The sequence below is a fragment of the Stomoxys calcitrans genome, chromosome 1 (assembly GCF_963082655.1).
Source record: "Stomoxys calcitrans chromosome 1, idStoCalc2.1, whole genome shotgun sequence".
Taxonomy (NCBI): domain Eukaryota; kingdom Metazoa; phylum Arthropoda; class Insecta; order Diptera; family Muscidae; genus Stomoxys; species Stomoxys calcitrans.
This window is the reverse complement of record NC_081552.1, coordinates 147,991,741-148,017,679: the sequence shown is the minus strand read 5'-3', so window position 1 is coordinate 148,017,679 and position 25,939 is coordinate 147,991,741. Positions and strand designations below refer to the sequence as shown.

Sequence of the window (25,939 nt, the reverse complement as noted above, 5' to 3'; positions counted from 1 at the left end):
AGAAAAGATTTGCTCTGCTATTAGAGCGAGACCTGGAGACCTGTGTAAAATGTCAGCCAATTCGAATAAGAATTGCGCCTTTTGTGAGCTCCAAAAGTAAAATAAAGAGATCGATTTATATGGGAGCTGTATCGGGCTATGGACCGATTCAGACCATAATAAACACGTATGTTGATGGTCATGAAAGAATCCGTCGTACAAAATTTCAGGCAAATCGGATAGTAATTGCGACCTCTAGAGGCTCAAGAAGTCAAGATCCCATATCGGTTTATATGGCAGCTATATCAGGTTATGAACCGACTTGTACTTTATTTGACACAGTTGTTGAGAGTAACAATAAAAAACGTCTTGCAAATTGGATATCGTAATAAAACACGTCGTGCAAAATTTCATTCCAATCGGATAAGAATTGCGCTCTCTAGAGGCTCAAGAAGTCAAGACCCAAGATCGGTTTATATGGCAGCTATATCAGGTTATGGACCGATTTGAACCATACTTGGCACAGTTGTTGGATATCATAACAAAACACGTCGTGCAAAATTTCATTCCAATCGGATAAGAATTGCCCACTCTAGAGGCTCACGAAGTCAAGACCCAAGATCGGTTTGTATGGCAGCTATATCAAAACATGGACCGATATGGCCCATTTACAATACCAACCGACCTACACTAATAAGAAGTATTTGTGCAAAATTTCAAGCGGCTAGCTTTACTCCTTCGGAAGTTAGCGTGCTTTCGACAGACAGACGGACGGACGGACGGACGGACGGACGGACAGACGGACGGACATGGCTAGATCGACATAAAATTTCACGACGATCAAGAATATATATACTTTATGGGGTCTCAGACGAATATTTCGAGTAGTTACAATCAGAATGACGAAATTAGTATACCCCCATCTTATGGTGGAGGGTATAATAACATATAATCAACAACGTATGTAGGAATGAAATCAACTATTTTATAATTCCAAAACATTAACTGACAAAAAATCATTTTTAACACTGTCAATCAAATATAAATATGGAAGCAACCCTTTTGCTAAGTTACCCCATTGTGCGTCGCCGCGTTCGTCAATTTTTTATGGCTTGACTTTTTGTGTGACAAAGCAAAGTAATGCCAAAGTCAGATTAGAATCTTATTATGTGGGGACTATATCAAAACAATAAAAAATATTTAGTTGGAAATAGTGGACCTCTTGTTTTTAATATTTTTGAGTAAGTTAGGCTTGAGGTCATTTGGAGAAAGAATTAATCATTATTTTTTCCCAATATTTCGAGAAACATCGCTTCTGATATTTTGAATTGGAAATAAGTGTTGACTACTTGCTGCTAAATAGCCCTTTGATATATAGCGATGTTTCTCGAAATATTGGCAAAAAATAAAGATTAATTGAATAAAAGAACAACAACATTTTTTCACCAAAGACCTCAAGCCTATCTAACTTAAAAACATCAGCAGGCGTTTTTTGCTGATATCACATCACGTGCATGGCATCACCGACATTTATAGAATTTCAAATATTTCATATTCAAATCATATAATATATGAAATCAAACGGAAATCGCATTGTCTACAGTCAACAACTGTATTATCTCAACACTTCATACTATTGCAACAGTTGTATCTTCCAATTACATTTAAATACTTTAAACGACTTTTAACGTTATTTAGGTTTATCCATTGACTTTTATTAATGCATTACCGTTTTTACCGACATATCGACAAAACAATTATTTATTACTTACTGGTCCCCACTAGATGTCACACCATCATATTTTGTAGTTGATGTCCATGCTACGTTAGCCGGAGTTGCCAATAGGACAAAATGTCTTGGCAACTAAAACTTAATGTGGTGAATTCACCATCTTTGCCTTAGTCAAGAACCCAACCGGATGTACTGGTTTGTATCATGATGCAAAGTCAAGTAGGGTCGATAATACAGTTCAGTTGTGTAATACATACTTTGATGCTACCACCAGTATTCTTAATGCATTTGGAATTGCCGTATGGTATGGATGAGGTAAATCGTTCCATATTTGTTATTGTTTTATTATCGATATTATTTTGGTATTAAAACACTTTCGATGCCATTGTTGTTGTTGTGGCAGTGTATTGTACACTGAGGCGGCAGGATTGCCGATAAGGGACTCCGTCGGGTCAATCCGGTACGTTGTAGCTTAAAATCCATACACCGAAAGAAAATTTGATTCATCGAATGGTATCAATTGTATTGATAGTAAAGCAATACCGTAAATATACAATCGCCTGGTATTATTTTGTTCGCGTCATTGGCGAAGATTTTTACCAAATGGTTATCAATGCAATACCAGACAAAGGAGGCTATTACAAATTGACGGCGTCACAAGTATATTCTTGCCATTGCGCCAGAAGTGTTGTTGAGCTTTGTACTTAAAATATTGTCCCCATTATAAAATATTTGTTAAACAAATAAACAACATGTCTTAATACTATTTGAGTGCACAAAAACCTGTTCAAATATTCGAAAGTGGTGAAAATGGAAATTGTAAAAATTCTAAGGACGATGCTGTGCTGGTGTATTCATATGAAAACCACTTCTGGGAATCAATGGATATGGTATCAATTGCTGAATACAAGGAATTGAGGTTGGTCACGGTGTAACATAACTTAAATAATCGAAATAAAATTAGATTAAAATTACATATTTTCAATGGTTTTTTTTTGTTGGTTCATTACGGAGTCAATAATCAATAACGGTTTGGTATAAAAGTCAATAACGGTCTGGTGCTAAAACCAATAACAAATTGGTATTAAAATCAATACCAGTTCGGTAATATGGATGATACTTATGTATCATCCATATCATCCTGTATTATTCCTGTACCATACCGTGTTGCTCTACTATCAATACCGTATGGTACTGAAATAAGCATATTTGGTATCAACTTTTCTCTGGGTGCATGGTATTTATAATGCTTTATATCGTGCATACCATACGGAATTGTTTTAATATTACTTTACCATCAATACCGTTGGTATCAATATTTTGTTCGGTGTACCCTTTCCTATATGTTGGCTTTGCGCGCATAATCCCTGGGTTCAAGTATAGACGAGAAAATTTAAACATTTGGTTGTTTTGCATGATTTGTTACCATTACATGCATGATTTGTTACCATTACAGTACCGCAATCGAAATGCAACAGATTTCATAAAATCATAAATTATATATGTATTGTATTATATACATATATATATATTTTAAAATTATACTAAGAAAAAAATTAAATTAAAAAATATATTATCTGATGACCGTTGTAAATGTACTATGGTTAGGCTAGGTCTAAGTGGCAGTCTGCCCTCAGACTCAAATATTTATGCCCATCGTCGTTATGACATTATGTCTTAGCCATTTCACCACTTCCTTAATTGCAAGGATCTCCGCTTGATACACAGTGCAGTGGTCGGGTAACCTTTTCGATATGACCAGTTCTAGATCTTTAGAGAACACCCCAAAGCCCACTTGGTCGTTTAGTTTGGAACCATCCGTATTGAAGTCTATGTAACTTCTGTTACCAGGGATATCGTAGTTCCAATCGGCTCTATCAGGAATAGTGGTACAGTATATTTTATCAAAAAGTGGCTCAGGTAGGGTGTAATCAACATTGCCTGGAACATCGGATATTGTATCAAGAGTAACACAGTGTCCGTAGCCGCCACATGACAAATGAAAAAGTCCCCTTAACCTCACAGCAGTGGTCGCTGCAATTTGTCTAGCCACAACGTCCAGAAGCATGAGATGTAGCATTAAATTCAGTACATCAGATGATATCATCTTAAGTGCGGTTTTTTGCGCTTTCTGTAAATGGAACATTCTATCCTGCCAAGGAGACAGGTTCCACTGTAGGCAACGTGTATCTTCTGCTGTAAAGAACTACTTCTATCTTGCACTTATTTATACCTAGACCAATTTCGGTAGCCCACTTTGCTGTTGCACGTAAAGCTTCCTGAAGTATATCTCTTAAAGTGCTGGGAAACTTTCCGCTAACCTTTTTCTTCCAGAGACAATAATAATATGTTGTTAATGGCAATATTCCAGAGTTGAGGAGACAGTGCACCTCCTGGAGGAGTTTCTCTGCTGACCCATATTTTTAGATTCACCGATCCCAAGCCTGCCGTAATGCATCTTTTGGTAAGTAAGTTATTAATAAACTTTCTTACGGTAGAGTTGATACCTAGAACCTCCAACGCCTGTATGATTCACGTCGGTTTTACATTATTGAAAGCACCTTCGTTGTCAAGAAATGGTACCATTGCATATTCCGTGACAGCGAGAGAACCCTCTATGTAGCCGACTAGGTCGTGAAGGGCTGTCTCAGTGAATTCGCCTTTACAATATGCATGCTGCTGCCACGACAGGCGATCTCCAGGGATCTTTGCCCTAAGATATGTTTCTATCAACCTCTCAAGAGTCTTCAGCAAAAAGGATGACAGACTAATAGGACGAAAATCAAATAAAAAATGTACCATATTTGTTTTCTTTTTACCAACAAAATTGGATTATGTTACCTTTGTTTATGTTACTGAAATCTATGCAAACGCTTTAGAAAAAGGACGGTACTTTGCCAATACCGGCTGATAATATTTTATTCGCGTTATTGGCAAATATTTTTAATACCATTTGGTATCAATTTAAAACCAGACTGATGTGTTCACTCATAGAAATGAGTCTGATGATAACAGCCACTGTCACTGTTTTCTGAAAATGTCTGCTGTTCAATTTATGAAGGGCTTGTTCTGACGAGAGTAAAATAAAATGAAATAAAGTAAGAAAAAGCATGTTAAGTTTGGCTGGACCGAGTCTTATTTACCCTCCTTTGTGGCAAATAACGGATAATGGTTAAGAATTGATATGCTAATAAAGCTATATCTGGTTATGGACCGATCAAAGTTATACTTAGCACGTACATATGTTGAAGGTCATATAAGAAGTCACTGATCAAAATTTCAAATCGGATAAGAATTACGCTCTCTAGAGGTTAAAGAAATATAATCTGGAAATCGGTTTATATGGGAGGTGTATCAGGTTTTTGCACCGATTCAAACCATACTTGGCACATCTGTTAAATGTCATAGAAAACGTCATGGCACAAAATTTCACTAAATCGGAAAAGATTTGTGCTTTCTGGAGGCTAAAGAAGTACAATCGGGAGATCGGTTTATATGGAGCCTTAATTTAAAACTTTAACCGATGTGACCCATTTGCAATCCCAATCGACCTACACCAATAGGAAGTATTCAGTATTTGTGTTAGCGTGCTTTCGACAGACAGACGGACGGACACGATTGAATAGACTCAGAATGTCAAGACGATCAAGAATGTACGCAGAACGACGAAATAAGTATACCCCCATCCTATGGTATTACAAAAAGTACTATTTAATAAAATAAAATATTAGCAGGTGACCTACGTAGCCAATGCGTATTATATACTTATCTTGTATTTACTATAAGACTAGTATTAACTAAATAAAAATAAAGAAAAAAAATAAAGTGAAAACAAATAAAAGAAAATTTCGGCCGGGCCGAATCCTTTGTACCCTCCACCATGGATCGCAGTTGGCAAGTTCTTTGCCCGGTATCTTTTATAGGCAACCAAATGATAATTGATAAGGTTTGCTATGCTATTGGAGCTTTATCAGTTTATGGAACGATTCGGGCTTGCATACTTGGTTTGGATTTTGGACACCATAGTGGAAGTCATTGTTTAAAGTATCAGCCAAATCGGATAAGAATTACGCCATATAGGGGTTCAAGAAGTAAAATCGGAAGATCGGTTTGTATGGAAGCTATATCAGATTATGGATCGGTTCAGACTACATTTGAAACCCTTGTTGAGGGTCATAGTAGAAGACGTTGTGCAAAATTTCAGTCAAATCGAGTAAGCATTGCACTAAAGAAGTATAATAGGGAGATCGGTATATATGGGAGCTATATCAGGTTATGAACCGATTTGGACCATACTTGGCATAACTGTTGAAAGTGGAATCAAACATTTATAAAATATCAGTCAAATCGAATAAGAATTGCGCACTCTAGAGACTCAAGAAGCTAAGATCCAAGATCGGTTTAAATGGAAACTGTGTCAAGTTATGAACCGATTTGGGCCATACATAGCACAGTTTTTGGTAGTCAAAACACCTCATACAAAATTGCAGCGAAATCGCATAAGAATTGCACCGTCAAGAGGTTCAAGAAGTCAAGATCCAAGACCGTTTTATATGGCAGCGACATTAAAACTTGGACCGATTTGGGCCATTTTTTCTTACGAAAGTTAGCGTGCTATCGACAGACAGACAGGCGGACGGACATGGCTCAATTGAATATATAATAATAGTAATAAAATAAAAAACAGCAAAGATAGGCAAAAGTCGGGCGGAGCCGACTATATAATACCTTACACTACAGAGTCTGCCTACTACTATTAAGCATATGCGAGAGCAGTAAAATTTTATATGGATCCCAACTATATAAGCAATGCAAGAGCTACCAATGCATCCAGAAAAACTCACAGTTTGGTGCAGTTTATGGGCTGATGCATCATTGGACCGTACTTCTTCAAATATGGAGCGAACTGTAGTAGCGAACTTTATAGTAGCATTCCAGAAATTGCTTTGTACGGGGGTAGTTTAATGATTAACAGTAGCACAAAGGCAAAGACCGTGCAATTCTTTGAATTGCAGCAGAATCAAATTATTCTTCTACCTTTTTAAATGCAACCTGTGAATTACATCAACTTTTATGTTTTTCAAGGGCTCGTATGCATGATTCGGTCTGTCCACTTTGATCAGCACAAAAATATCCATTAATTGGCTAAAAACTTTTAGCTGCTTAAATGATGAACGTTGTGTTCTTTTGTGACTTTGGTCAACAAGCGGTTATTATAGAACTAAAACTCCCTATAGTAAGAGTGTAATTCTGGTACAGTCTACATATAATATTTTAGCAAAGTGCTTCATCAAGAGTGTCATTTGCATTTGCTGGTCCAAAAATAGTTTGAAATCATTCAAACTATCCCTTCTATAGCCTATGAGCAAGAGGAAAACTGTAGGCGCACGCGTGCCCTTCTTATGGGCAATTTTCCCCACGACTATTTACAGTCTGTGGCCATGACTTTGGGAGGTGACGCACATCTGTATATGTGTTTTAAACATGGTAGTCATTTTAATTGTGTGAGCACATGTCAGCCGTGACATGAAAACTTTGTGATTCCTATTGGGCATAAATAAAACATACAACCCAATATTCAGTTTTCCATGGAAACAACGAAATAATATATGAACAAGTAAAAGCGTGCTAAGTTCGGCCGGGCCGAATCTTATATACCCTCCACCATGGATCGCATATGTCGAGTTCTTTTCCCGGCATCTCTTCTTAGGCAAAAAAAGGATATAAGAAAAGATTTGCTCTGCTATTAGAGCGATATCAAGATAGGGTCCGGTTTGGACCACAATTAAATTATATGTTGGAGACCTGTGTAAAATGTCAGCCAATTCGAATAAGAATTACGCCCTTTGTGGGCTCAAGAAGTAAAATAGAGAGATCGATTTATATGGGAGCTATATCAGGCTATAAACCGATTCAGACCATAATTAACACGTATGTTAATGGTCATGAGAGAATCCGTCGTACAAAATTTCAGGCAAATCGGATAATAATTGCGACCTCTAGAGGCTCAAGAAGTCAAGATCCTAGATCGGTTTATATGGCAGCTATATCAGGTTATGAACCGATTTGAACCATATCAGGCACAGTTGTTGGATATCATAACAAAATACTACGTGCCAAAATTCATTCAAATTGGATACGAATTGCGCCCTCTAGAGGCTCAAGAAGTCAAGACCCAAGATCGGTTTATATGACAGCTATATTAGGTTATGGACCGAATTGAACCATACTTGGCACAGTTATTGGATATCGTAACAAAACACGTCGTGCAAAATTTCATTCCAATCGGATAAGAATTGCGCACTCTAGAGGCTCAAGAAGTCAAGACCCAAGATCGGTTTATATGGCAGCTGTATCAGGTTATGAACCGATTTGAACCATACTTGGCACAGTTGTTGGATGTCATAACAAAACACGTCGTTCAAAATTTCATTCTAATCGGATAAGAATTGCGCACTCTAGAGGCTCAAGAAGTCAAGACCCAAGATCGGTTTATATGGCAGCTATATCAGCTTATGAACCGATTTGAACCATACTTATCACAGTTGTTGGATGTCATAACAAAACACGTCGTGCAAAATTTCATCCCAATCGGATAAGAATTGCGCACTCTAGAGGCTCAAGAAGTCAAGACCCAAGATCGGTTTATATGGCAGCTATATCAAAACATGGACCGATATGGCCCATTTACAATACCAACCGACCTACACTAATAAAAAGTATTTGTGCAAAATTTCAAGCGCCTAGCTTTACTCCTTCGGAAGTTAGCGTGCTTTCGACAGACAGACGGACGGACGGACGGACGGACGGACGGACAGACGGACGGACATGGCTAGATCGACATAAAATTTCACGACGATCAAGAATATATATACTTTATGGGGTCTCAGACGAATATTTCGAGTAGTTACAAACAGAATGACGAAATTAGTATACCCCCCATCTTATGGTGGAGGGTATAAAAAGATGAAGAGCGTGTGGAGTATGCCCCAACACTCCGGTGAAGCAGAGAAGTGTTATATAAATGGAACACCAGCAAACAGGAACAGACGCAACATTCTTGAAGAACCCCAATGCAGCACAGAGTTTGCTGGAAAATACCCTAACAACAACATACATACGTACAAATGGAGCGAGCTCGGCACATACCCGTCCGATGGTACCTATTTAAGGCATTTATTTTAAAAGATGAAACAGAAAAGAGAACAAATGCGAGTATGAATCCAACAAACGGGCGTTCCAATGCCAAGGAGTACGCTTTGGATGACATTTTTGTTGCACAAGCCATTCTAAATTTAAAAACAGCAGACATGTGTTGTTAGGCTGTCACATCCCTAGCAAAGCTTGCACACTTGGAGTCCTAAAGAAAACCTCTCACATATGTATGATGTATCTTTTGCGGCAACTGTTTCCAATTGGGAACACGCACACCCATCTTGCGCATCTGATAAATATCACATTCGAATGACATCTCTTTGCTTGGTTAGACAGTTGTGGAGTCTTAAACGACATATATAATAAATGTCTAAGCATTTCCTTAAGGTTTCAAATTTCCTCCTCGTCTATATTGAAGAGTTCTTCCTGAGAAAGACGCTGCGAGTTGGGCTACACGCATGCGCAGCTGCTAAGATTATGACAATTCAAATGTGTATCTACATATTTTCGATTTTCCAGGAAGTATATACTTGAACCACTTTCATTTTTAATGAGAGCTCGAAGTGCAGGGGTGTTGAATATTATTTTGGAGGTTGCTATCTGCTTCCATCTCCTTATACAATTTGGTGTGTTCTTTCTCCAGTGATTACTGTCCTAAAAGATTTTTATATAAAATGTTATGTGAAGACATACTTAACGTAGCGATTTCATTGACATAAGTATTATTGTTTGTTTTGTTGCTTTTATCTACATCTCTTCCTGTTGAGAATGAGTTTTTGTTTTTCAAATTATGGTTTTGGTGGGCTTCAAAGAGTTTGTTCCTACTGCTAACATTGGAGACCTATTTATTGACAATTCTGAATTTTGTTGTTAGAACAAAAATCACAATACCAGTGAATTCAGGGAGCAAACCTTCTGTACAGTTACAAATGTCTGAAGGTGCTATCTGTCATATGAGATGTCACTTTCTACTATAGAGTGCGCTCTAATCTGTATGTATTGTACTTTTTTTATTCACTTACCAACATTCGTTCTTCATGTCAAATGTTTTAATGCTTTTAATACGATTTGTACAACTTGTCGTCTGATAGCACCTTAAGATGTTAAGCAATTTCTATTTTAAAGCGGACAAAAGTGCAGCAAGAGGTAGGGGCAAAGAAACAAAACTTTCCCAAGGAGTTCCTTTCAACATTCCATCGGGGTTGGTATTCTGTTCTGTTTTCGGGATAGGCGCTGAAATTTTTAGTTGTTTCACGAGTGAAATTTGACAGTAATAACAAGTAAAAACGTGCTAAGTTCGGCCGGGCCGAATCTTATATACCCTCCACCATGGATCGCATATGTCGAGTTCTTTTCCCGGCATCTCTTCTTAGGCAAAAAAAGGATATAAGAAAAGAAGTTAAATAGAGAGATCGATTTATACTGGAGCTATATCAGGCTATAAACCGATTCAGACCATAATAAACACGTATGTTAATGGTCATGAGAGAATCCGTCGTACAAAATTTCAGGCAAATCGGATAATAATTGCGACCTCTAGGGGTCAAGAAGTCAAGATCCCAGATCGGTTTATATGGCAGCTATATCAGGTTATGAACCGATTTGAACCATATTTGGCACAGTTGTTGGACATCATAACAAAATACTACGTGCCAGAACCCATTAAAATTGGATAAGAATTGCGCCCTCTAGAGGCTCAAGAAGTCAAGACCCAAGATCGGTTTATATGACAGCTATATCAGGTTATGGACCGATTTGAACCATACTTGGCACAGTTGTTGGATATCGTAACAAAACACGTCGTGCAAAATTTCATTCCAATCGGATAAGAATTGCGCACTCTAGAGGCTCAAGAAGTCAAGACCCAAGATCGGTTTATATGGCAGCTGTATCAGGTTATGGACCGATTTGAACCATACTTGGCACAGTTGTTGGATGTCATAACAAAACACGTCGTGCAAAATTTCATTCCAATCGGATAAGAATTGCGCACTCTAGAGGCCCAAGAAGTCAAGACCCAAGATCGGTTTATATGGCAGCTATATCAGGTTATGGACCGATTTAAACCATACTTATCACAGTTGTTGGATGTCATAACAAAACACGTCGTGCAAAATTTCATCCCAATCGGATAAGAATTGCGCACTCTAGAGGCTCAAGAAGTCAAGACCTAAGATCGGTTTATATGGCAGCTATATCAAAACATGGACCGATATGGCCCATTTACAATACCAACCGACCTACACTAATAAGAAGTATTTGTGCAAAATTTCAAGCGGCTAGCTTTACTCCTTCGGAAGTTAGCGTGCTTTCGACAGACAGACGGACGGACGGACGGACGGACGGATGGACGGACGGACGGACGGACGGACGGACGGACGGACGGACGGACGGACGGACGGACGGACAGACGGACGGACATGGCTAGATCGACATAAAATTTCACGACGATCAAGAATATATATACTTTATGGGGTCTCAGACGAATATTTCGAGTAGTTACAAACAGAATGACGAAATTAGTATACCCCCCATCTTATGGTGGAGGGTATAAAAAAATTTTCCCGGTACTTGTTGTTTTTTATTTGTTCGCAAATCACAAAATGTTAAAACGAACCATCGAAACCAATAAATCAAACAAAACGATGGTAGCTATAGTACCCATAAGTATAATTTTTTGCCATTTTGCTCACAATAAGCAGAATAGTGCGTGTTCACCTACTTTTTTCCAAAATTTCGCCGGTGTTTTCTTTAATGTGGAGTTTCACAGCATTTCGCGTGAAAAGCTGATCAGAATACCCTGCTTTGTGGAACAGAGAGACATCCAGTTTTATATTTTTGTTGCAGTTGGTTGGTCGGAAAATCCATGTAAATGTTATACGTCAGTGGAAAGGAAGATAACAATAACACTTAATCCAAAAATACCTAATCGAATGTATATGGATTAATTTGAAAGGATGACAATTGTGCCCTATGACTCACTAGCTGCATGAGAAAAAAAATTATAGCACAACGCCTTCATTGAGGGAGTAGTGGCTAAGGAAATAAAAAGATATATATATATATATATATATATATATATATATATTTTAATTTTTTAAAAAAATTTATGTTTTTAATGTATAACTCCAACGGTTGAGTCTTCCGTTGCCCTTATACGAAGTACAAGGTCCACAGGGACTTGTGCTTTTTGCATGGAATTTTATATAAAAACGCATTTTTATAGCCACCACCGTAGGATAGGGGGTATATTCATTTAGTCATTCCGTTTGCAACACATCGAAATATCAATTTCCATACAAGGTATATATATTTCGGATCGTCGTAAAATTTTAAGACTATTTAACGATGTCCGTGTGTACTGCAGTTTCTGGAATTCCATTCCTTCAAACCCATTTTTGTATCCACCACCGTAGGATAGGGGGTATATTCATTTAGTCATTCCGTTTGCAACACATCGAAATATCAATTTCCCTACAAAGTATATATAATTCGGATTGTCGTTAAATTTTAAGACTATTTAACGATGTCCATGTGTACTGCTGTTTCTGGAATTCCATTCCTTCATCAGCGGAATTTTTCGACAAATTACCCAGGCAATCATCATTAAACTGAGCTTAGGCAAAAATCACCTAAATGAGAAAACACTTTGCTCATAACTGTGAAGAAAGCTGTCGTTAATAATTTTGAATACATTACCACATAAAGTTTATCGTCGTTCCCTAAATAAATAAGTGGTTTGGTAGTTATCCCTGCGGTAAATGCCAACCATAAACACAAAATCTGGAACAACAAAGAGAGAGCTATAAAGAAAACAGATCGACAAAAACGAAGGAGACGAATATCTTTCAAAAACTACGCACTAGACGTTGTCAGAATGTGAACGGCTGTGGATAGTTTCGAACGTTTCGTTCACAAAAAAAAGCAGTCGTTGATTTATAAGCATTCATAATTTATCTGATAACGTCTGAGAGTTGATTTTTCCAGCTCTTTCCAAGCCGGCATCTATTTGATAGTGCAGAATGTTTTTGTAAAAAAAGTTTGATCGAAACTTTAAGTGATTGGCTGCAGTTGTGGCGTTGCGTGTTTTGTATTTAATTTAAAGAGCAATATTAAGCACTTTATATAAGAAACTGCGTAGCATTCATTTGATATTTTGAATTTTATAGTCAAGACCTCCAGACAGCTTTTAAGCCACATCATAGCTAATAGCAATAGTCAGCTCTACAACAGAGTCAAATAGATTGCGAGATACGAAATAGTTGCGTTTTAAAATTGTTAAAAAAAGGGACGAACAACTTTAATCGAAATACCTCAACATTCCGGTCATACGAGTTTGCTGGGGTTTCCAGGTCCTTCTTATTCGCCTTTATTCAGCTTACGTATCGTCTGGACTACTAATTTTCACTGTGGATCCTTTCCATTAAAATTTGGCCAGAAAGGGTATATCAAAAACATTCCGTATCAAAAATATTTTCTTTTCAGCTAGATTTCAAAGTTATATTTTTCTCAGTCAATCCCACAAACGCTTTTCTTAAATTCTAAGCGTTAAACGTAATTAAAATTCATGGTAAAACCCTTAACAAGGTCTTTTTGTTTCAAGGTCGCATTGCCATAAAAATTAATAATGTATATAACAGCCCATGCCGAAGCCACAGACATGGCCAAAAGAAAGCAAAGCAACAGATTGCAAATGACTTAATATGTCTGCTCGAAAGCTACGTGAGGGTATGTGTGTCTGGCTGCGGGAGCTGCGTGTGTATTGGTGTGGGTACTATTAATGGGCACAATGAACTTTTATTAACCCAAATGTATATCTCCCTCTGCATTGCCCTTTCATGAATGTTGTCCTCGTTCCCAAATCTCTAACGACGTATTTATTTCCTGCCGCCTCAAAGTTTAGTCTCGTATCAAGTTCAAAGTCATCATCAACACAACATTAAACGTCATAATAACACCCACTCAAATGCTCCAACGCCCACTCCCACACTCGCAACCATTCCCATTCGCATTATCACGCACACAAACGCCAGACAAGGAACCTACTTCTCAAAAACAAATCAACAGACACAGACAAAACACTCTGAAGTAGCAACAACAACAGCACTCCAAAATATTGTAAACACATGCCTTTGTCTGCCAGTTGGAGAGGGCAGGTAGGAAGTTTACATAGATGGGGAGAGTGGTGGAATACGAATACACGCACACGCTACCTCCCCACAGCACATTATTCTTCTGCCCCCTCTCCCACAATCGCACAAACACAACCATAAAGATTGTAACAAAACAGCTGAAATGAATGAATGTAAAATAAGGATATAAACAGGCTCTAGGAAGTTTTGTGTAATGCCCTTCATATACACACACACACACGTATGTACATCTTTCTACACGCATATAGACCAAAACATAGACTTAACAAAACTTTTCTAGACATTTACTGTGGCACACATTCACATACACATATTCATGCATGTATTCGCCTGTCTGGCTGTGTGTGTGTGTCTAAGGACATTGACATTGTCCTACAAACACCACAGCTTTAGTCAAAGTAACAACACCAGCAACAAAAGTACCACCAAAGGCAACAACACAATTTATTTGTAGAAATTCTGTACATGTAACTGAATTTTTCCCACCCACGCACCCCACACAATCTGCTTGTAGTGAGTAGTCTAGGCTTGGTGAGTGTGTGTTTTTGTGTCTTGGAGGAGAAAGTCAACCAGCCAAGCTTACAGCAGACGGCACACAAAACTGTGTCTACAACTTTCCACATTCGCTTCTGTCGTCACTGTAAATGGGACAACACAGATGAAGGCTGCAGCGCCATGGCTTCCATAGCAAAGGAGGTTCTAGTTGAAAATGTGTGGAGTGTTGTTGATCTAGTGAGTGGGCGGAGAGAGGGCTTTTAATAATTCCTTGAATATAAACAAAATCGAAAAAATATGGCGGCAAATAAATCCACACCGATTGTAGCCGATTGTCGGCAATGTGTGCTATGTATGCTCACAAGAATATACATTGCAAGGGAAACACATGCACACATACATACAGAAACGTGCACATAAACACAAGATTGCGCGCTCTTTCAAGTCAATAACTCGAATTATTTGTCTTCTATATGTAATACATACAATTCGTTATTTTTTTCAATGAAAGTGCCTACAACGTAATCTTGTGAATATGTGCTATAAGCGTGAAAGTAGTTGCATATTTACACTCTGGCATTTGGACGATTACCCAGTAGTCCAAGCCACTAATTCTAAACCTGTTTATTCACTAGTTCCAAAGTAATCACAGCTAATTCTACTTCTGACTACTTTCAGTGTTGTTGGTAAATTATAAATCGGTTTTTCATTGTAGTAATCAGTTACACGTAGAACTAGTTCTTCAAGTGATTCCAACAAACTAATTCCGTAATTCGTTTTTTTTGACATTTATAAATGTTTGCAAAAATATTTTTTTAGACCTGTTCCAGTTTTCGAAAACGCAAAACGTAGTAATTTCTACTACTCCCATGGTACGCACATGATTCTGTGCATTTGTTGGATGTTGTATTAATGGCTTCGAGCTTTAGACAACGGCAACGGCTCTCGCTGCTGCTCCGTGTGTCCAGGTTCGAATCCCGGCCGGGCTCTGCCGAATTTTTTCATTTTCAAGTTTTTAACAGGCGGGGGAAGATCATTAAATTTTTAAAATTTTTGTTTGTTTTTTTCGAGAAGAGCTCAATGATCGGTTGATCATTTTTAACTAATATGGTTGAAAAGTCTTCCAACCAAAGACGAAACGCGCCCCACAGTGGTTGGTGTGTGTTGCGGTCTCTGGCTTTCCTTTTCCATTTGCAAAGAAAATCTCCGATCATTGAGCTCGTCTCGAAAGAGAAACAAACATTTTCACAAACATTTCATTTTCCAAATTTTTTTTTTGAAATTCTTCTTGGAATTCTATAATTAGCAAAACCATATTTACGGTAATTTACACGGAACCCACTGTGCCCAAGGAATCGAAATCTATCAGTTAAAATCAATCAATGTTAAACATTTACAGTAACTGTACATACAATAAATACAAATGATTGCATATTTTAAAAAGGAAATTTCCAAATTTCCCATAGAAAAGTTAAGCAACAGAAGAATTTTGCGAATAATAAATTCCTTTGACGTTATGTGGGAACATAGTGTCAAACTCCCTAAACCGAGAAATTCATTAAAATGGGCGAGATTACCGTAATTAGTAAAATGCAAATTAGCGCACGAAATTTCTATTAAGGTGCAGTGGGAATACTTCTCTCATGTCAAAGAGTGCTGTCCGATACAAGTTTAGGGTCAATGATAATGGACCTGATTACCTATGGTAATAACCGCACAAGTGTCGCCAGCACTAGGAGGGGATAAACATCGCTGACATTTTTTTTCTGCTGTTCTCGCCGTATTTGAACCCAGGAGATCTGCGTCACAGACGGACATTCTATCCTCTGAGTTCCGCTTATCCCCATCCATTAAGTATGCAAGTTTTTTTCTTTGAAAGCAATTTTTATATTCCTTTTACATTTGAAAAACATTGTTTAGGGGGATATTGGATTAGAAAGAGATTTCTGACGTTTTTCTACTACTTAAAAATTTTCGAAAGGATTTTTCCTTTTAAAAACTATTAGTTTGGAAAAGGACATTTATTATTAACTAGATGACGAAAATAAATCCAATAATATTTGAAATGCAAATAAAATTTACGAAGAAAGTTTACAACCGTAAAAACGTTGATATCTCTTTGTATAAATAAATTTTAGATTTTCGGTTCGAACACCTTTTAATTTTTTCTCCAAAAGTTAGGAAAACTTAGGACTTATTAGAACACGGGCATATTGAGCAATAGTTGGATTAAATTTTTATCAATTTTCGTTTCCATAAAAAAAAGGATTTTCGATCGATTTTAATGAGGTTCGACGGAGAATTTAAAGAATTCGGTTAGACAAAATCAAGATTGATTTTTATAAAAATTATTTGAAATATCTAAAAATTATATTAGCTTAATGTTTTAAGTTTGTTTGCATAGAATTGTATTTAGTTTTCAAAATTGGACGATATCCAGATATCCAATACAATAATAAAAACAATTTGAGATTAAATTAGAAAATAGACGCAAAACAAAATGTTTAGAATGTTTAAATCCAAGTACAAAGACTTATTAGCCGAAATGCTCAGCAAAGAAATTCAACAGCCCATATCTTAGTAATATAACTAAACTAAGACATCCGCTGATACAAGCACAATTTGAAGATTTTTTGAAGGATCTAATTCTCTATAAACATTTTTTTTGGCAATCAATACAAAGTTAAGCTCCCACTTTATGACCAAATTTCATCGCTGATGGGCCAGCTTCTGGAAGCAGTAGCGTCCATAAATATTCCGAAAACAAATTAGAAATGACTTTGAAAAATTTTAAGTTTGTGCATCGATAGCTAAATTGGTTGTGAGCTCGGATTATATGTGCCATTGTGGCGGATTCAATTCCCATCAGAGTCTTTGATCTGTCGATGCTGTGGTATCACAATGGACACAAATTGTCTGAGTCTGACTTTAGACGCCCAGTAAAATTTTACCTACACTTCTGCAACCGAGCCCATTTCGAGATGGGATGTTCGGGGTTCGATTCCTGGATCAATAATTATTCTCTTGTGTCTCACCTATTTCGGAGAAAGGATAAGCATTTGACAGTATTTGAGAAATATTCATCCCAAAGTTGGTAATTAAATGCGCGAGAACAACACCTTCCATAAGTATTTGTTTTATTATACCCACCATCGAAGGATGGAGATATATTCATTTTATCATTCCGTTTGCAACACATCGAAATATCCATTTCCGACACTATAAAGTATATATATTCTTGATCAGCGTAAAAATCTAAGACGATCTAGACATGTCCGTCCGTCTGTCGAAATCACGCTACAGTCTTCCAAAATAGAGTTTCAGCTCAAACTTTGCACAGAGTCTTTTTTTTTTGTCCATAAGCAGGTTAAGTTCGAAGATGGGCTATATCGGATTATATCTTGATATAGCCCCCATATAGACCGATTCTGCGATTCAGTGAGTTGTGTTAGGCCCCTCGACGTCCTTCGTCAATTTGGCTTAGATCGATCCAGATTTGGATATAGCTGCCATATAGACCAATCCTCCGATTTAGGGTCTTAGGCCCATAAAAGCCGCATTTATTATCTGATTTTGCTGAAATTTGGGTCAGTGAGTTGTGCTAGGCCCTTCGACATCCCTCTTCAATTTCACTCAGATCGGTCAAGATTTGGATATAGCTACCATATAGACCGATCTGTCGATTTAATGTTTTGGGCCCATAAAAGGCGCATTTATTTTCCAATGTTAGAGAATTTTGGGACAGAGAGTTAAGTGAAACCCTCACCACACATTTCTGCAATTTAGTCTAGATCGATCAAGATGTGCATATTGCTACCATATAGACCGATATCTCGATTTAAAGCCTTGGCCCAAAAAAAGGGCATTTATAATCCGATTTAACTGAAATTTGACACATTAACTTATGTTGGGATTTTCGACATCCATGTTGTATATGGTTCAGATCGGTTTATTTTTAGATATAGCTAAAAATCATCGAATCGGATCATATTTCGATATGACTGCTATGGGACATAAGGTATGCAATTTTCATCGGATTTTGATGAAAGTTGCTTTACATATATACCCGAGGTGGTGGGTATCCAAAGTTCGGCCCAGCCGAACTTAACGCCTTTTTACTTGTTTTTTTTTTATAGCATAACGAATTAAAACAAAACCATAATGGAAATGAGCGATAATGTAAGAATTAAATATAATTATGTATCGAAATAAAAAACAAAATATGTCTAAGAGAGTTTGAATTACCAACTGAAATCTGCTTATAATTGGTGAAATATTAATAACCTGTCCTATACATCAAGAACGAAAGGAATTTTCAGGTTAAAAACATTTATATTTGTCACAAATTCTTGCAAGAATTGCAAATAAACATGTACTTTCCTCGTAAACATAGACCAACGTTTTTCACAAAAGAAGTTAACTTGTCGAAAAGTTTCTTAATGTGCAACGAATTATTATTCGGCTGACTTTATTCTAGGGAAAATACTCGCTTGGCTATGAGAAAACTGAATCAATTGGGCAACTTCGGAAGGTTCTTGGTTTAAAATTAAACGATGCAATGACAATCGATCATTTATTTATAAAAAAAATTTCAAAAGAATAGTGGAGAAATTGTCTAGCATATTCAGATACGTGATCACTAAATTAAAGTCCAAAAATACCAAAAGTACTACGCGTAGTGTTTTTAAATGCAGTCAATTAGTTCCAATGTAAACCTCCATGCAATATAATATGTGAGGCGTTAAAAGTATGTGATGATGTTGAATTCGAATACTATCAACAGGAAAGTTTTACAGACAGCGTAGCAGAGTGCACACTTTGGACAATAATTTATATTTCTAAATTATCGAATTTCAGACCAGTGTCAAGAGTAACACCCAAGCATTTCATCGCATCAGCGAATTGAATACGCACGCCTTCAATGTTGTTATTGAAATCGATGTCAAAGTACCAAAAGTTAAAGCTCTCGTGTTAAAAGGATTAAATGCGAGTCCCAGCAGAACAATTGCATTGTTACTGTTCGGATAGAAACTGCGCCTTCCACGTTTTCAAACTATTTAGATAGTTTGCGTAAGTGTTAGGATACTACTGAAATTTTGCACACATACATATAATAATTTCGGAAACCAAGGATACACCTATCGTCTTAAAATTAGAACAGAAAATTATATTCAATGCACTATTGCACCAAAAAGTGCTCCACTTTACTTGCTTAAAAATGACGCGAATGAAAGTTAAGTCCTTTTTCCGAATTGATAAACTTATCGGAATGGGTAGTGAAACAAGCGTAATAACAAAAATTTGCACTTTATTTCGTGTAAATCGGTTACAAATTTTGTTATTACGGCCTATAACTTCAAATCAGGAAATGTTACAAGGAGGGCTACGTAGTCGAACAATTTTTACTCGACTTATACTCCGGGAAGATTGCTCGACTTCGACTCCGACTCCACGGTCGACTCCGAGCACTTAATTTTTTTCAGCAAAATTTAAAAAAAAAGTTTGCTGTCCTAAAAAAGAACTCTTTTTATTACCAATTAACAAAACAAAAAAAAAAAAAAACAAAAAATTACTTTATTTATCTTTTACGACCATTCAGCGAAGAAAAGTGGGTTTAATTAACTGAGCTAAGCGAGCTTATCGCCATAAATTGATTGTTTTAGTATAGAATCTTCAAATGCAACAAGACTCTTAATAGGTTTCCGGAAATTTCACTCCTAAGAACAGATGACCGAAAATCACGATAACTTTCGAACGAATGAGGCTATCCGCACACATTTTTTCATAGATGCTTTTTATAGATGTAGGTTATTGGCCGTTGGAAATGGGTCATTTGGGCTGGATTGATTTTAGTTTATAATTCTAAATAGTAAGTATAAAATAAAAAACTTAAAAATTCTTTAGCACAACGTTTCTGAGTACGGATTTTCAGACTGTTCGAAAACTGAGTTTCTTCAAAGAACGGGTGCAAGTTTGTAATATTCTTATACGCTATACCACTATTGTCGTACAAGGAAGAGAGATATCCATTAACAAGCACCTCCATCGACTCCCAATCACTTTTTGATACACAAACAAATATATTGGGTTGCCCAAAAAGTAATTGCGGATTTTTCATATAGTCGACGTTGACAAATTTTTTCACAGCTTGTAACCGAATATATATATATATATTGGGTTGCCCAAAAAGTAATTGGTGATTTTTTAAAAGAAAGTAAATGCATTTTTAATAGCTGATAACTGACAGAAGAAAGAATGCAATTACAGAGTCACAAGCTGTGAAAAAATTTGTCAACGCCGACTATATGAAAAATCCGCAATTACTTTTTGGGCATCCCAATATATATATATATATATATATATATATATATATATATATATATATATATATATATATATATATATATATATATATATATATATATATATATATATATATATATATATATATATATATATATATATATATATATATATATATATATATATATATATATATATATATATTGGGATGCCCAAAAAGTAATTGCGGATTTTTCATATAGTCGGCGTTGACAAATTTTTTCACAGCTTGTGACTCTGTAATTGCATTCTTTCTTCTGTCAGTTATCAGCTATTAAAAATGCATTTACTTTCTTTTAAAAAATCACCAATTACTTTTTGGGCAACCCAATATATATATATATTCGGTTACAAGCTGTGAAAAAATTTGTCAACGTCGACTATATGAAAAATCCGCAATTACTTTTTGGGCAACCCAATATATTTGTTTGTGTATCAAAAAGTGATTGGGAGTCGATGGAGGTGCTTGTTAATGGATATCTCTCTTCCTTGTACGACAATAGTGGTATAGCGTATAAGAATATTACAAACTTGCACCCGTTCTTTGAAGAAACTCAGTTTTCGAACAGTCTGAAAATCCGTACTCAGAAACGTGGTTAAAATTTTAAGCTTTAGAAATAATGCTATTAAAATTTTGTGTTTGGAAAATTTTTATTAAAATGCTGTCTCTTCATAGAGTTATAGAGGAAATATTTGTGTACGATTTATAAATGCACTTGCAACGGCTCTTGAAGTAAAAATCACACATACATGGGAGCAATAGCAATATCTAAATCTATACCAATTTTTATGGAATTCACTAGTGATCAGAAGAGTCATAAAAGAAACCTTCGTGCCTAATTTCGCGAGGATCGGTTGACAAATGGGATTTTATTGCAGTATTAGTCCAATTCGGACGATATATATATATATATATATATATATATATATATATATATATATATATATATATATATATATATATATATATATATATATATATATATATATATATATATATATATATATCGTCCGAATTGGACTAATACTGCAATAAAATCTCCATTTGTCAACCGATCCTCGCGAAATTAGGCACGAAGGTTTCTTTTATGACTCTTCTGATCACTAGTGAATTCCATAAAAATTGGTATAGATTTAGATATTGCTATTGCTCCCATGTATGTGTGATTTTTACTTCAAGAGCCGTTGCAAGTGCATTTATAAATCGTACACAAATATTTCCTCTATAACTCTATGAAGAGACAGCATTTTAATAAAAATTTTCCAAACACAAAATTTTAATAGCATTATTTCTAAAGCTTAAAATTTTAACCACATTTTTTCCATTTTTTTAGCAAAATTTTAATGTAATTTTTTCGAAAGAAATTTCCATTCAAACCTTTTTTAAGACAAATTTTTAATAAAAAAAATTTTAAGTCGCAAAATTTTAAGGACATTTTTTTAGACAATATTTCAAAGACATTTGAAAAGAAAACATTTTACTGATTTTTTCAATTTCAATGCAATTTTTTCTAAAGATACAATTTTAATAAACTTTTTCTAAGGACTAAATTTTAATAAAACTTTTCTTTAAGTTTCAATGACATTTTTGTGGGAACATTTTTCAAAGTTTCTTTGAAAACAACATTTCGATAAAAGTTTCTCCAAGAAAAAAATCCTGAAATTCTGACTGTTTTATTTTCTAATTGTGCTGTTTCCCAATTCAAGCTCGGGGTCTTTCTGTTTTTTTTTTTTTTTTATTTATTAATATTTCAATGGAATGCATTTTCAAAATATGATATATCCAAATTAAAAACAAACCACATAATTTGTACGAAATATGGACAAATTATTTAAATTAAAAACAAAAAGATCTCGAACTTGAATTTAAAAACAGCAAGATTGAATACAACAGTTTACCATAAAAATTACATTTTACTTTTTTAGAATTTAATTTTTTTTTGTTAAAAAATTGCTCGACTGGAGACATTGCTCGATTCCGACTAGACCCCCTACCCCCTAAACGGATTTTCTCGCTTATTTGCTATGCAGAATATGCTTACTAAAGGCTCCATTACACGGCAAGTAGTTGCCTTATGATATATCAAATTTAGCACATGTTGATTTGTACATGTCGTATGATACAAACGAAACTAACGTATGAAAATCACTTTTCAAAATAGCACTTGTAATTTTTTTCGATTAGAGCGTGCTCTATTCCTTCTGACAAAGACATAAAGAAATCAGCTGTTTTTTGTCAGTCGAATGGAAGTTACGCCAAATTAAATTGTTTGCACAAATTTATGATTTAACCAGCTTTCTCAAAACTGTAACAATTTTTACTTTTGCTAAAATTTTTAGGTTATGTCATACGAAAATAACTTACAGGTATGATAGCAAAAATGATGAATCGTTTGTAAATTGAAAATTGCGACAAACATTTTCAATTACATGTGCATACAAAAAGTGACATGTCATAAGACATCTACATGTCGTATAATAGCGCCATAAGCGACTTATCGTATCTCCGTCTATTATCGTCGGTTATTATGACATTGTTGGCAAGCGTGTAAAATAGAAACCATATGGTGTCATCATTCAATCTGAGTGACAATTACTAGTAGAGAAAAAATGCAACAAACGCATTTTTTTTAATGATTAAAAGACCCGCAATGCAAAACTAGCTAAGAATTTTAGTAAAACCACAATTATGAATGCCGAAAAACATTTATTTATGATAAACATTATTTTGTTTTTAGCTTCGTTGATATTTGATTTCTTCATATGAGTGTTGTTTTAATTGTTGTCGTAGCCACATGCTTTCGGATGTGTGTTAGTATTGGTCAACGTTGAAATACCACGCATTTATTTCGCAGAATGTTGAATAAGTTAGACCAACAAACATATGAGTTAAATAAATCTTAACACATTGTTACCACAATCAAAACGTTTGTTTGGGCCAAACAATTAGATAACAAATGCGTTCAGACAGACGGACATGGCTAAATCGAATCAGAAAGTGAGTCTGAATCGATCGGTTTACTGGACCACAATCATATTTGTGGTGCCATAACGGTATGTGCTAGTGGACCCGGGTATTACAATTTAATGTATATTGCGGTTGTTTCCTTCAAGGATGATGTGAGAGAATGAAAACATTTGGATTAATTTTTTTAGCTTTGCTTTTTGTACTAAACGATTTTGGAAAAGGTGTAAAACACGTACCTCATAATTACCTGATTCCGAATGGCAACATCAAAACTTTAAGACCCTTATCACAAACCCATTCCGGACCATTAACAAACAATCAAAACATGTTTACTTCACCGTCCACACGCAATTTGAATTCAAATGCCACAGTAAAGATATTCTCATCGTTTTTTGGTTCTGCGATAATGGATTTGCTTTGTTATGATTTCCCCCCCTTAGCCATCCCTCAACACACCCGTTGAGAAAGAAAGACACCTCATCTCGTGACCTGGCAAGAGGGGTTCGCAACCCTCCCAAGGTATACAAAAGCGTTACCGAGATGAAAAATGTGTCATAAAAAAGAACTTGACGCAATCCAAAAGGAAACGAAACCCAAATGCCGAGAAGCCCGGAGAAAAGGCAGAATGACGAAGCAGAGAGGGGGGTGGGTGGGAGCAGTGGCATTCGGCATTAGGGTTTGCGTGCGTAACACATAAACTGTTGCTGCTGGTCTTGTTTGCTGTTGTTTTTTACGCTTTGTTTTAGGTTCTTTATTAGTACCAAGTTTTGGGTTAACCTAGGTCAGGTTTCCACCAAGCCATTCTGAATGGTGTGGCATGGAGTTGGCGCAAACGAAAGCAAACAACAATGTCTGCCGAAACGAAAAAGGGTAGACCACATGATTTTCGGGGCGCGATGTCTCATGTTGATGCGGTAGATGACGACGATACCAAGTCGGTGGGAACAAAGGAGGCCAGGGATTTTGTTGTCGTTGATGATGTTGGCAATTGGAGTGCAAACAAAAACCTATACTAGGCAATGTAGCCATCGGGCTTTTGGCCCATACAGTCCGTATTGCGGTTGATGGTTAATGAATCAAAGAGCAGTGAAAGAGGCAAGGGTTCATATGTTCGTTTGCTCCTTGCTGTAATTTACACTTTCATGGCTTTGGAAGTATTGGTCCTCAAGTTTATATCCTTTTTATTGGGGCAAATTTTGTCCGTTGTTATCCTACAGCTACAAACATGATGCAAGTGTTGACTTTTATATGTCGTTGCGGCTGCGGTTACGTGTTTTGGCTTCTGTTCGATTTCTTCTTGTTCTCCCTATTTACGATTAAAAATTAACTGGACTGTCATTTTGTTGTCAGGGTATACCATCCATCCATTCATCCATCAATTGACACAATTATCTTAACAATGACAAGATGCTAAAGTGCCCACAGCAAGATGATTGAATACAAATGTGAGTCCGCAAATACCGTTCGCTTCTCAAGGAACGCTTTTTGCTGAGTAAGTATTCAAATTGATAAAACTCCGGCAAAAAAATGACAGATGTCCGCAAACATTAAATAGCTGTTTGACTGGCACAAAATAAGCGCTTGTACTAATTTGGGGTTATGTCTCCAATAAGGTAGGAAATTCATTGTGGTAAGAAGTTGTGGTAACCACAATTGGAATAAATAATGAGCAAGTAAAGTACAACTGAAAAGTTGTTTCCGAAAACATGCACTGGTAACCCAATTAAATTTATTGCAAGCTTGTTTTCATCATCAATGAAATGTGGAAGCATTGTTAAATCAGCTGATTTAGAGTTTACTCCAAAGATTTTGCGAATTGTACAAGATATTCAGATTACTTTGTTTTCTTTTCTAGTAAGCCTTACAGTTTGTGATGGTTCTAATTTGCAATTTTTCCGTTTAATAAAAAATAGTCCTTTGAACTTGCTCTAAACGGTGCCAAACGATAAAGAAAATTTTTATTTATATGTATATTTTACAAACTTTTTCAACACAATACTGTAATTTCGTAATAACTTGCAAATTAATTTTATATTTACGAACGAACACAAAGAGGAATTGATAAAAATGCTGCATTCGACAAGCCAACTTACATAAAGCTAAACTGTGCCACTT

The 25,939-nt window shown here is 36.0% G+C and overlaps 1 protein-coding gene across 3 annotated transcripts in view; it reads right to left on the bottom strand.

Annotated features, from left to right (window-relative positions):
* The window catches only part of LOC106095028 (methylcytosine dioxygenase TET), a 452,175-nt gene that overhangs the window by 330,286 nt on the left and 95,950 nt on the right, over positions 1–25,939 (bottom strand). The gene's annotated exons all lie outside the window — the stretch shown is intronic.